General features: G+C 36.0%; 1 pseudogene; it reads right to left on the bottom strand.

Annotated features, from left to right (window-relative positions):
* Nucleotides 1–4,621: 4,621 nt before the first annotated feature.
* Nucleotides 4,622–6,634, bottom strand: LOC143548896 (putative clathrin assembly protein At1g03050 pseudogene; annotated as a pseudogene).
* Between the last annotated feature and the right edge of the window lie 5,802 nt (nt 6,635–12,436).

The raw sequence follows: 12,436 nt of genomic DNA, 5'->3' as shown, positions 1-12,436 counted from the left end.
ACGTGCTAAACGTGAGAATCAAGTAGAGTAATTATGTAATTACATCATAGAGTAATTAAGTAAATATAAATTATAAACATTAACTAAGGCCAATCTTATTTCTAAAATATTTAGCTTTGTCCGTTAACTTGTCCAATGTTTAGCTAGGCCTATATATATATAGGGAAAAGTTAACGTACAAATGAAATTAACGTGCTAAACGTGATAATCAAGTAGAGTAATTATGTAATTACATCATAGAGTAATTACGTAATTATGATGTAATTACATAATTACTCTACTTGTATATATAATTACTCTAGTTGATTCTCATGTTTAGCACGTTAATTTCATTTGTATATGATCCAAACCTATATATATATATATATATATAGGAAGTATATAATGAAAACCCATTTGAGTTGTGAAAACCCGTGAAAACCTTATGTAACATTGTTTTTTTTTGCACACCTAATATATGCTGTAACATTTAACACAAAACATCGAAAACTAAAAAAATATTGTTTTACTATTTTTTTACTAATTTTTATATATGTTTTCAGGAGATAGAAAAAATTATATTTATATTTACATTTCTTATTCACTTTAATTGTGAACCACAAGATTTAAACTTTAATTAAAAACATGTGGTTGAGAATGAGTTTCTAAAATTTTCACAACTCAAGTGGGTTTTTATTTTAACCGTACCCTATATGGAAGGGATATTTTGAGAACCATGATAAGTTTTAAAAACTTAAAAACTCCATTTAGGTCACACATTTAATTAAATGCATTGGAATATGTGGTTTAGATTAAATCTGACAAAAAAATTCAAAATAGGATAGAGAATAAAGATGTAGGTGGCTACACTAACTTTTACGTCCGTTACACATGTGTAAAACGTTGACTCGGTGCGTAAAAAATTCTATAATTTTTTTACGTGTATGTAACCTACATATAGTACGCATGTATAAAAAAAATTCGAAAAAAAAATCGTTACACTGAGTTCTTTCGAGTTCTTAAAACTCAAAGGGGTTCTTATTTGAAATCTCCCCTATATATATATATATATATATATATATCTGTGTGTGTAGGGGGGAGTTTTTGAGAACCATGTTGAGTTTTAAGAACTTAAGAACTCCATTCTAGGCCACACATTTAATTAAATGGATTGGAATATGTAGTTGAGATTAAATGTGGCAAAAAAGTCAAAGTAGAAGATAGAATAAAGATGTAAGTGGTTACACTAACTTTTACGTCCGTTACACATGTGTAAAAAGTCAACTCGGTGCGTAAAAAAACATGTAATTTTTTTACGTGTATGTAACCTACATATATTACGCATGTGTAAAAAAAATTTGCAAAAAAAAAATCGTTACACTGAGTTCTTTCGAGTTCTTAAAACTCAAAGGGGTTTTCATTTGAAATCTCCCCTCTCTCTCTCTCTCTATATATATATATATATATATATATATATATATATATAAAAGGGTTCAAATAAGAATAAAAAGTTTCCTAAGAATGGTAAGAACCAATAGATTTTTGACTTTTGGCATTAAAACCTATGGTAAAAGAATAATTCAATGAAACTATGTCGGTTATAATGGTGAAAGAGTAATTCTATGAAACTATGTCGGTTTTTGGTAATTTTAAATCTCAACCATTTATTAACATGATCCAATGACTATGATTTATTCATACTCTTCCTAGGAAACTACTTATTTTTAGGATAACCCTCCCATATACTTATATATATATATATATATATATAGGGTTTGGATCAAATACAAATGAAATTAACGTGCTAAACGTGAGAATCAAGTAGAGTAATTATGTAATTACACCATAGAGTAATTACGTAATTACTCTACTTGTATATATAATTACTCTACGTGATTCTCATGTTTAGCACGTTAATTTCATTTGTACGTTAACCCTCCCCAAATATATATATATATATAAAGCAATGTTGTAAAAGTTGTTAGGCGGTCGACTGGAGAGTTGCGAGTACTCAGGAGTAGTCGGGGATTACTCGGAAAATACCTAAGGAGTGTTCGACCGAGGCGGGGGAGTACCCGATCTAGGCGGGGAGTACTCGGCCGTCTACTCGGGAGTTTTACAACATTGATATAAAGGATCCGATACAATAATCTCTTATCGTACATTATGTACACGACACCCTTGATCCTTGATTTCAAAAGGCACGCAGTGGCAAATTTGTAAATTATTTCAATTCGTTTCCATCCTAATTAACCGTTGAGCCGATTCAACCATTGTTACCGACGCCATTTGAAGACACCCATTCAATTGAATTGAACTGAAATACATTATTTGCAGACACCCATTTGCAAAACTTTAAATACGTTCTAGATTTGTTCATATGATGAAATCGATGATTAAATCGATGGTCGATTGATGATTTCTTGATGATTACGAGATTATATGAAGTGATTTCAGCGTTCAATTTCATGTTACAGATAATTTAATTTCAAATTTGAGCTTTTGATCGTTTAAATGTTTGTCTAGAACGTTTAATTTTATATCTGAGCTCTGATTAGGGTTTTGAACTTCTAAACTTTTGTTCTGAACTTTTAAACCTTTTGTTCTGAACTTTTAAACTTTTTGTTCTGAACTTCTAAACTTCAACGCTTACAGGTTTTCGTTTTTTGTCAGAACGTTTAATTTAAACGTTTAAAGGTGTTCGTTTTGGTCAGATTGTTTAATTTTGTGTAAAACGTTTAAAGGTGTTCGTTTTTTGTCAAAAAGTTTAACTTGAACGTTTAAAGGTGTTTGTTTTGTTCAGAACGCTTTAGTGTCTTTCATTTTATTCGGAACGTTTAAACGTAATATTTTAAATCGTAATCAAAGCTCAATTAAGTATAGTAATCGATTAATGAATCTAAATCCTTCTATACATCAATTTGATTGATTAAATCATCATTTTTTTTTATCAATTTTGAATATTATTGATGTTCAACAACGTTTCATTTTGATTTTGCTTTATGACTTTAGAGATTTCATACTTTAAGCTTTGATTAGGGTTTAGAAATTGGATGAGATAGAGCGATGAGTTTATAATTTGGATTAGAATTGATTTGTAATCAATGATTTTGATCAAGAACTAGTTTGGGTTATTTACGAAACTGCCACTGCGTGTTTTTTAATCAAACGATCTGGAAGGTCGCGTACGTAATGTACGATAAGCCATTATTGTCCAATAACCCACCCCTGTATGTATGTATGTATGTATGTATGTATGTATGTATAGCTTGATTGACAATATTGTGAAAACCATTTATGAGACCAAAAATATTTGTATTTAAAAACAACTTGTTTTCGTTAATTTCTGTTCAGAATATTCAGGAAAAAAAAGAGTATTATCTTTTCTCAATAAAAAAGCCAATGAATGTACTGAAACGTTATAAAAGAATAAAAACTAATAAAGGAAATTCCTATTTTTGCCTTGTTTTTGGTTTCCAGTTGCTTTATGGTGGAAGTGGAGAGTAAAGATTGGAGACGGATATGGAGCAACTAATGTGATATGGACCGAGCATTGGGCTGGAGGTTTGGACTTTAGAAGCGGGATTAAAACTAGGAATTATAGGCCTATTTAACATTTTATGGTTAATTTGGGCCTACGACGCTTACACAAATTGCGTTAGAACACATTTGCCATATTGCCACTTTATGGATCTGCGTATCGTGACCTTAAATCTAAGGAAGACACGGTTCAAATCACAAAGGCTAATACTTAATGATTATTGTGCGGTTCCATTTAATGTATTTAAATTGGCCTTCATTTCATGTATATATGCATCAATTTAAGGTATTTCTAAGTAAAACTTTGAGTTTAAATTTGATTTTGGTTATTAAAGGAACCAAAAATTAACCGAACAAACCGAGCTGATTTATAGAAAATCGATTGGTTAATTTATTTTAGGGAATAACCAAGCCAAATCAAACCAAACCGTGCACACCCTATTGTTGTGAAAAGTGCCTGGTTATTATGAATTATCGATTTGAATTTTTGCTTTGTAAGTGTATGCCATTAGGTTATGATCTTGGAACCTGTTGTTTAGATTTTAATTTCGCTAATTCACGGTTAAAAATTTTACTTGAGGAACTGTCCCAAGAAAGGTTTTTTTAACCTTTACTCATTGTGTCATTCCAATTGGTATCAATAGGGCTAGCAGGTCTAATCCACATTGAATCAGTTCGCACATTCACGTTTAGTTTAAATTGCATTATGTTTACACTTAGCATCATCATTAGCATTTGTGATTGTCAACATGGTGTCAAGACTCTATCATCATGATTCCTCATCGAATAAGAAAGCCTACCATTGTTCACCGGCTAACTTTGTATATTTTTTTGGAACTAATTTCTTCATGTTGCAATATAAATCCATATTAGAATAACTTAAAAGTTAATTACTCAACACTAGATTTAAAAAAAAAAGACACAAACTCAAAAAAGAAGATATAATAGTATGATGAAGCCGTTATGTTGTTACAATCCACTAGCTTATACATACTTTTGGTGTTTTGTCTGCTTTCTTTTTTAATTAAATCAAGGGGATAAGGCTAGCTAGGGTTCATAAGAGTACTGTTCACATACACACACACATATATCAACCCAATTTTCATATACATATGGTAGCCATTCCTACTTGTCCTTGATATTGTTGCCACATCATCTGCTCTTCCGTTAGTAACCTTTGTTTCTTCTCAATATCCGACATTTGCACGTATGAAGGTGGCGGCACTGCAAATGACGCGGCAAAGGGGTCTTCACCCGGTGAAGTGCCGTTGGCTGAAGTTGAAGGTAGCAATGCTAGCGGTGCTTGCATTCCAGTGGTTCCAAATGCGACAATGCTTGCACTCCCTGAATTAATAGCAGTTTGTGTTGCTCCTTGATGGTACATCTCCTCAAGAAGCAATGCATCTAATCCTCCATGAAGGGATGGTTGTTGTTTTGATAATTGACTCGCTGTTTGAACCAGAGCCGTTTCCCAATCAGCAGACTCGTCGAAGGGTTCCCATGGTTGAGTTGCAGTTTTCTCTATAGTTTCAGTTACTAAACCATAGCCGAATAATGCTAGAGCCATTTGGTCAGAATGGTCTTGTATTGTTGGGGCATCATCTTCAAAACATAGCAAGTCGCCTATATCTTGAGTCTTTGTCTCTTTATATTCTTCAGTTATTGGCATTGGCTCAACTAAAATAAGATGTTGTGTAACCTGTGGTTCTGCTTTTGGTTCTGGTTCAGGTTCAGGTTCAGGTTCTGGTTCTGATTCACGTATTGGTTCAGGCTCAGGCTCAGGCTCAGGCTCGAGCTCAAGCTCAAGTTTTGGTTCGTGAATAAGCTCATATTGCTTTAATTCTATCTTTTGTTTGATAAACTCTTCCATTTCATCTAGTTTCATTTGTGAAATCTTGGTTATCTCTGGATAATCTGAAGTCCTTGCAATGTTGGCATCATTGCACCAATAATAAAAACTGTCCAGTTCGTCGTATTGCTTTGCCACTCGACAGAATATCTCAAACACATCCATGGAGTCTACTATATCGAGTTCTTCAAAACGATCTAGCAATATAAACACTATCTCCATTATCTCGTGGTAAAGCTGGAAGCTTTGTTTAACAAGTGGATATAAAGCCATTGCCACAATCCTATTATTGTTTGCAGCACCTGAATCATCATCAACAGGGATATAAAATCATCATTTAGGGTGCTTACTTGACAAGTATATGAAATAAAAAAAATAAGTAGAAAGTAATAATAGTTGAATTAAACTGTTGACCCATAGAAAGCAGACTAGTAATGTTACCTGTAGGTTGGCAAGCAAGAAAGGAATCAAGTTGTTTCATTAAATGTTGTATCCGTGAACAAATTTGCATGTTTTGCATATTCCAAACTGGACTTGTTCCAACCACAAGGGTTCCAGGGCTTAGATGCACATCTTCGCCCTCTGTATGCGAAAACATCCCATACCTTCCCTCGTATTCTTGTATCGGGGAATTGAGCAGCTCAAGTAGATACAAAGCATAGGCTCGTACGAAAGCCGAAAAATCTGATGAATTAGCCCAAGCCGCATCTTGAAAGTTTGACATGTCCAATATGTGTGTGCCATTAACATTTGTTGCTAAGAGAACCGCTTGCATAAAATCCGGGCTTCCTGCTTGGACAAGACGTTGGATCAAGACGAGTGCTTTTAAGGCCACAACCCAATCTTTAGTCTTGCATAAGCGTTGAGAGATGGTTGCAACACAAGAGGCGGCATGATTATGCGAATATGACGCGAGGGTTAAGATTTCTTGGATGTGGTGCTCTTTTGCTAGACAAGCTTTGTGACCCGTGGCCTTAACAATAGCAACTCGAAGATCCGAAAAGGTTGCAACTTTGGCTAGGGTTAGACTGGTGTGATCCTTGAATACGCCAAAGGCGTTCCTGAAGTTGCTTGATTCCATTGGAGATGATTCAACCGCTGGTTGACGTAATTTTTAATGAACAAATGGAGAATCTCCCTCGAGAGGCAGATTCTCCAATTGGTTGACTTCTTTTTTTGTTATCAGGTGTGACTTAGAATTTATTCTTGTTAACAATTGAAGAACCTCTATGGAAGAACAACAATGTTAACAAGATTCAATTTGAATTTCTTCTCTAATGTGTTGTTATTTCTGTTTAACACATTGTTATCTTAATTTTGGATGTATTTTTCTTTAGCCTTGGCATTGGATACCATAAATCTTCCTTATATTAAGCATGATAATGTGGACCATTGTGAGGAAGATAATGAGCAAAATGGCATCATGTCCAATTTTATCCAGTTTGTTAAAACGTGTTTGTAACTGGAAAACAAAAACTTAATTAGCATGTGAGATCAAACTCATTGTTTTTTAACATCAATTAAATGATTCGGCCTTCGGCCGTTAGGAAATTTGCTTGTTTCAAGGCAGCAAAATTAGTTATGGTCGTCTAATCCGATAATGAGCAAATTCGTGTTGACTCGAAGCGACACCTTGTGGATCTCACCTTGTCGTTTTTCATATATTTTTTACTAATTTATTTTTTGGGTTTGTTGTCATTAATATAATGAACCTAACTAATACGACCTAAAATAGTCTAGGAATAAATTCACACACACACACAAAAAAAGACTAGTAAAATCAAATTTTGTCAAAGAAGTCAGAAAATTCAGTTAAATTAAAATTTTCTTTTTGACAGCTTAACATTTGAAAGACATGCTAAAGTTGGTTGTATGTACTACGTAGTAACTCATATATACAGTTCAAAGAAACATATTAATATATTTGGCTCATACACCTTTAATCCGTGCCCAGTCCTTTTCACCCATTTTAGTGAATTTTTTTATTTGCTTTTGTACTTCTCATTTCCTCCTACTTATATATTTCTCACATTCCCTTCTCCAAATGATGTGATATTAGTATTCGGTTGAACTTGTAGATTTGTTAAATAAGTAACAAAAACGCAAGGGTTTAGATGATTTGCATAATTCTTTTTTATTTTTTGAAATAATCAACATACTCATATAAGAGCAATGGTTAATATACGAAAGTGATGAGACTAGGTCTCAAACGGGATACGAAAGCATGACTTGTTCAGACGATGGACAATGCCTAAAAGGGAATATATATGAAAATATGGCATGTTTTTAGCCGGGGATGCATACGGATGCGCTGGCGTACATCAGAAAGTGCAGGTCTTGTCAGCTCTACGCACCCAACACGCATCGCCCGAAGAATGAACTTGTTCCAGTCACCTCTGCATGGCCATTTCAGAAGTGGGCCATCGACGTGACAGGCTCATTTCCCACAGCAGCAGGGAACGTCCAGTTTCTAGTGGTCGCCATCGACTACTTCACCAAGTGGATAGAGGCAAAACCCTTAGCCCAAACGACCGCAAAACATATCAAAAAATTCATTTGGGAATTTATTATTTGTCGTTTCGGGCTTCCACAGAATTTGGTGATCGATAACGGCACCAACTTTGCTGACAAGAAGCTACAACAGTGGCTTAAAGAACTTCAAATCACCCACACCTTTACCTCGGTGGCGCACCCGCAGGGTAATGGTGAGGTGGAAAGAGAAAATAGGAGCATCGTCGACGGCATAAAGAGAAGACTATTGGAACACAGATCCGGCTGGGTAGACGAAGTTCCACACGTACTTTGGGCACACAGAACGATGAAAAAGGCAAGTACGGGAGAAACCCCGTTCAACCTCACTTATGGCACTGAAGCCATGGTCCCGGTCGAAATTGGTTTACCCTCACCAAGGGTCATGATTCAACCAGAGAACAATGATGCGGAAAGACGGTTTGACCTTATGCTAACTGAGGAACGCAGAGACTTAGCCGCAATGCGTGAAGAGAACTACAAACGACAAATGCAAAAGTACTACAACACGCGGGTAAAACTCTGCAACTTCAATGTAGGAGACTACATATTGCGTAACAACGAGGCTTCGAACCAAGAGCGCCCAGGAAAGCTGACCCCTGTCTGGGAAGGTCCGTACGTTATCTAACAAGTACTGGGAAAGGGCGCATACCGGCTCGAAAGGCTCGATGGCACTCCCCTCCCACGAACATGGAACGGAGCTCAATTACGCAAATGTTACATGTAGATCAATTCCAAATTTGTAAAGAAAAGGCCCAGAGCCACTTCTAATGGAAATGATTCTCCTTAGAACATCGACGCTGATGATTTTACATTTATACTTTTAACTTTCCACACGGATATGCCGGTCTTCACCGCATACATAAGTGTGAGAGAAAGCCGTTGCGTGGGGAAGGCGGTAAAACCCGCATAAACCCAAAAAACGGCAAACCTTCACGCAGGTCAGTCAAGGGTAAACTTTGGTCATCTCACTAAATGAAAGTGCCGGTCCTAACCGCACAAATCATGAGAGGAAACCGAACCTATTGACAACCGCGCGTCGAACGGTTAACTTATCCAAAACACTGGGAAAATTGCTAAAATAAACTAAAATATGCATGCGCAAGTCATGTAACGTTTATAACGCAAGTCCCAAAGATTCAAAAGTAAGCGGGAAAATACCCCTTACCTTGGCAACCAAGTAACTATAAGACGGGTGCGGGTACAGTGTCAAGGCAAAACCCTTCACATACCTAGCACCTGCAGGGAATTGACGCCAGGAATACCCTGGAAGTAAAGTAACTATAAGACGGGTGCTAGTACAGTGTTAAGGCAAAACCCTTCACGTACCTAGCACTCCGCAGGGAAATGAATCAAGAAGGATCTTCTGGGCCAATGCTTGCGGAAACGGGAATAACATCCCCGCATAGCAGGAACGTCGAGAACTAGATTGTTTGAAGCTTCAAGATGGAATTGATGGTTTTAACATAATTGATCACTATGTTCAAAACTACCAAAACCTCATGGAGAATCCACACAACTAGGACTCAACGCTCCTAACTCGCGAGGAGGTTACAGACCTACCCGCATCATACCCAAAAATCAAGCAGGAAAGTCGGGAATTTCTGCAAGTGACATTAGGACTTCCGCGGGAAAAATCCCCATGGAAAACCTTAAAACTAAAACCTTTTCAAAAACCCTTTGCTTAAGTCCAAAAGTTCACTTCACTTTATTAAACATTCATGAGAAGAACATTGGACTGGGGGGACTTGAAGAGGTAGGTCCCAGCAGAGACCAGTTGGACCCGTAAGACTCACCTCAAAGAGAGACGTCTGCGCAGTTGGACCCGCAAGACTCACCTCAAAGAGGGACGTCTGCGCAAAGACCAAACTCGCAAGACACCTCAAAGAGAGACGTCTGAGCAGAAACCAACTGGATCGGCAGGACCCACCATGCTCTGAGACGTGACGTCCTTACGCGCAGTACGCAAGCTGTTCCAGCAGGAAACGCCTCCCAATGGTTTCCAAGTACTCCGCCTGTTCCCGCAGTTACGGATACCAGCCATCAGGGAAGGCTACCCGCGCAGCAAGGCTACACGCACAAGGCTTAACACTCATAAGAATTCAGTAGTCACCTGAAGATGGAATGAGCAAGCCGGGAACAATCCCGCACAAAGGCGGGAGGGGGAATACTCCCGCCCAAATGAGCCAGTCCGTACGGTACTGAAAGATCTTTTGTACTGTACCTGACGAGGTATGGGCAAAAGATCTGACCAAAGATATGACAGCTCACTGACAACAGTATGGCGAGCAGCATGCTCTTGTACTGTATGTCACTATTAGCCGCTACCTACTTACCAACTCCTGTCATACCACGTGCATAGCCTGCAGTTGGTGGAAAAGGAATAGTACACAGCAGGCCTGGTCACTGTCAGCCGCTGCCTATCCACCAACTACCAGCATGGCACGTGCGTAGGCCACAGTTGGTAGAACAGGAATACTATTCAGCCGGCTACACCTTCTTGGAAACCTACCTTCGGCTATAAATACCCCAAATGGTATGATCATCTCATCTTATCATATACTATCTCGTATCTTACATATTATACCTGATATCTGCTCTAGCAATCTCTTAATATATACTTATATTCAAGAGCAATCTAGTCTGATTCTCACGCTGGAGGGTGGTCACAAGGAGGAACCCCTCCCTTCTCAGTGACGAGCTCACGGTGTCTGTTTTGCAGGTTATCAGAAGAACCATCTTTGCCGGATCCAACCCCTCGTGGGAAACATCTATTTAACCCCCATATTATCCGTAATCTGCCCGGGGTCCATTAGTGTTTCTTCAACTCAAATGAAGTTCGAGTTCCCATGATATCTATACTCTATTCTCAAAGTTAATGGTGTTACTTTATGCACCTTGGCATAAAACACCCTAATCTATTTTCATTATTATATCATATTAAAATATTATAAATAAATACAATCTTTCTTTAATTATTATGTAATCTTTTCTTTAATATCCTTTTCCTATTTTCAATTTTTTTCCTGTTCATATTAAATTTTCAGCTATTAAAAAAGATAATTTTGGTTAAAAACAAAAACTATATTAATGTCATTCAAAAGATTAAAAATCTCTCAACTGACAAGTAACATAATTTATAATGGTTATACGCAAACATATTATATAAATTTATAAATTACAGAGGTAAAAATTACAATTTAATTATAAATCATAATTCACGTAAGGTTATTTTTAACGACGAATTTCTTTTCATTTTTTTGTCGTATATGAGACTTGAATACAAAATCTCTTAACCCAAAGTCTTTAAAGGCTTAATTATAAATCATTTAACACTGATACAAACAAAATGATGTTTCTTATATAAACATAATTGATGACATCAAAAATATGAGGTAAAAATTAACAATTATCTTCTATGTGTATGAAAGCTTTATTGCGACTACAAGGATTGTGTTGCTTATAAGATTCTAGATGTTGCATATACATGTTGACGTTTTTGAATGATATGGTTTTTGTTGGATATAAAATAAATTAAAATATCATATTTTTTGTAAATAAAGATAATCAACAACTAGGAGTTTTGGCTTACTAAACAATCTTGATGCAAATAACAAAGAATGAAATCCCGATAACTGATTTTGCAATATTTGGAGTGATTTGGTATTGAGAAAAGTTCCTTTTATAAGATTAATAGAATAATTAATTTTCTTTTTTGAAAATTTGTTGTTCGATGGGTGATAAGTGTTAAGTTGGCGGGAGTAAAAATTAATAGCATATATATGTAAATACCTGGTCAACTAAAGTAATTAAGAAAGGAAAAAGAAAAATGAATAACTATCTAAAGCTAAAATTCTATTGGCTAATATGATTCATATTAATTATTATTAGTAGATTAAGGTGTTAGTAGAAATTTGACTTGGGTGGAGATAGAAAAACCCAGCAAACTCTTGTGTTCATTTAGGTGTTTTCATTTAAGTTCGTATATGTTTGTTTGTTCATTTACCTTTGTTCATGTATGTACGTTTATCTTTGTTCAGTTATGTTCGTTTAGATTTTAAACAAACGAACACAAATGTCCCTTTTTAAATAAACGAACATGAACATAAATATTTGTTCAGTTAAGTGTATGTGTTCTTTTAAAGTTAAATGAAAGAACATGAACATGCCATTTTTCGTGTTCACTCGATTCGCTTACAGACTTTCATTATTAACATTGATGAATACATCAGTCTCAATCTCTAGGCTTTTCCGATTTTATTTGTGTTCGTGAACCATTCATGAACACATTAATTTCCTTAATGAACGAACACGAACATAAAATCTCGTTCGGTAAATGTTTGTGAACACATTATTTTCTTAACGAACGAACATGAACAAGGCCTTGTTCGTGTTCGTTCAGTTCGTTTACAGCCCTAAGTTTTATTGATGCAGATCAACAAAATACGAAAAGAATTTGTAATCTACTTTAAATTGGAAATCAACAGGCCTTAGACACGGTATTTAGATTATTGACGAAGTGAAAATGTGTTTCAGGAT

Source organism: Bidens hawaiensis, unplaced genomic scaffold, assembly GCF_021521415.1.
Source record: "Bidens hawaiensis isolate Kalapana, Puna unplaced genomic scaffold, B.hawaiensis_p1.1 tig00015316_1, whole genome shotgun sequence".
NCBI classification, from domain to species: Eukaryota; Viridiplantae; Streptophyta; class Magnoliopsida; order Asterales; family Asteraceae; genus Bidens; species Bidens hawaiensis.
The sequence above is the reverse complement of the archived record's forward strand: the minus strand, read 5'-3'. Positions and strand labels throughout refer to the sequence as shown.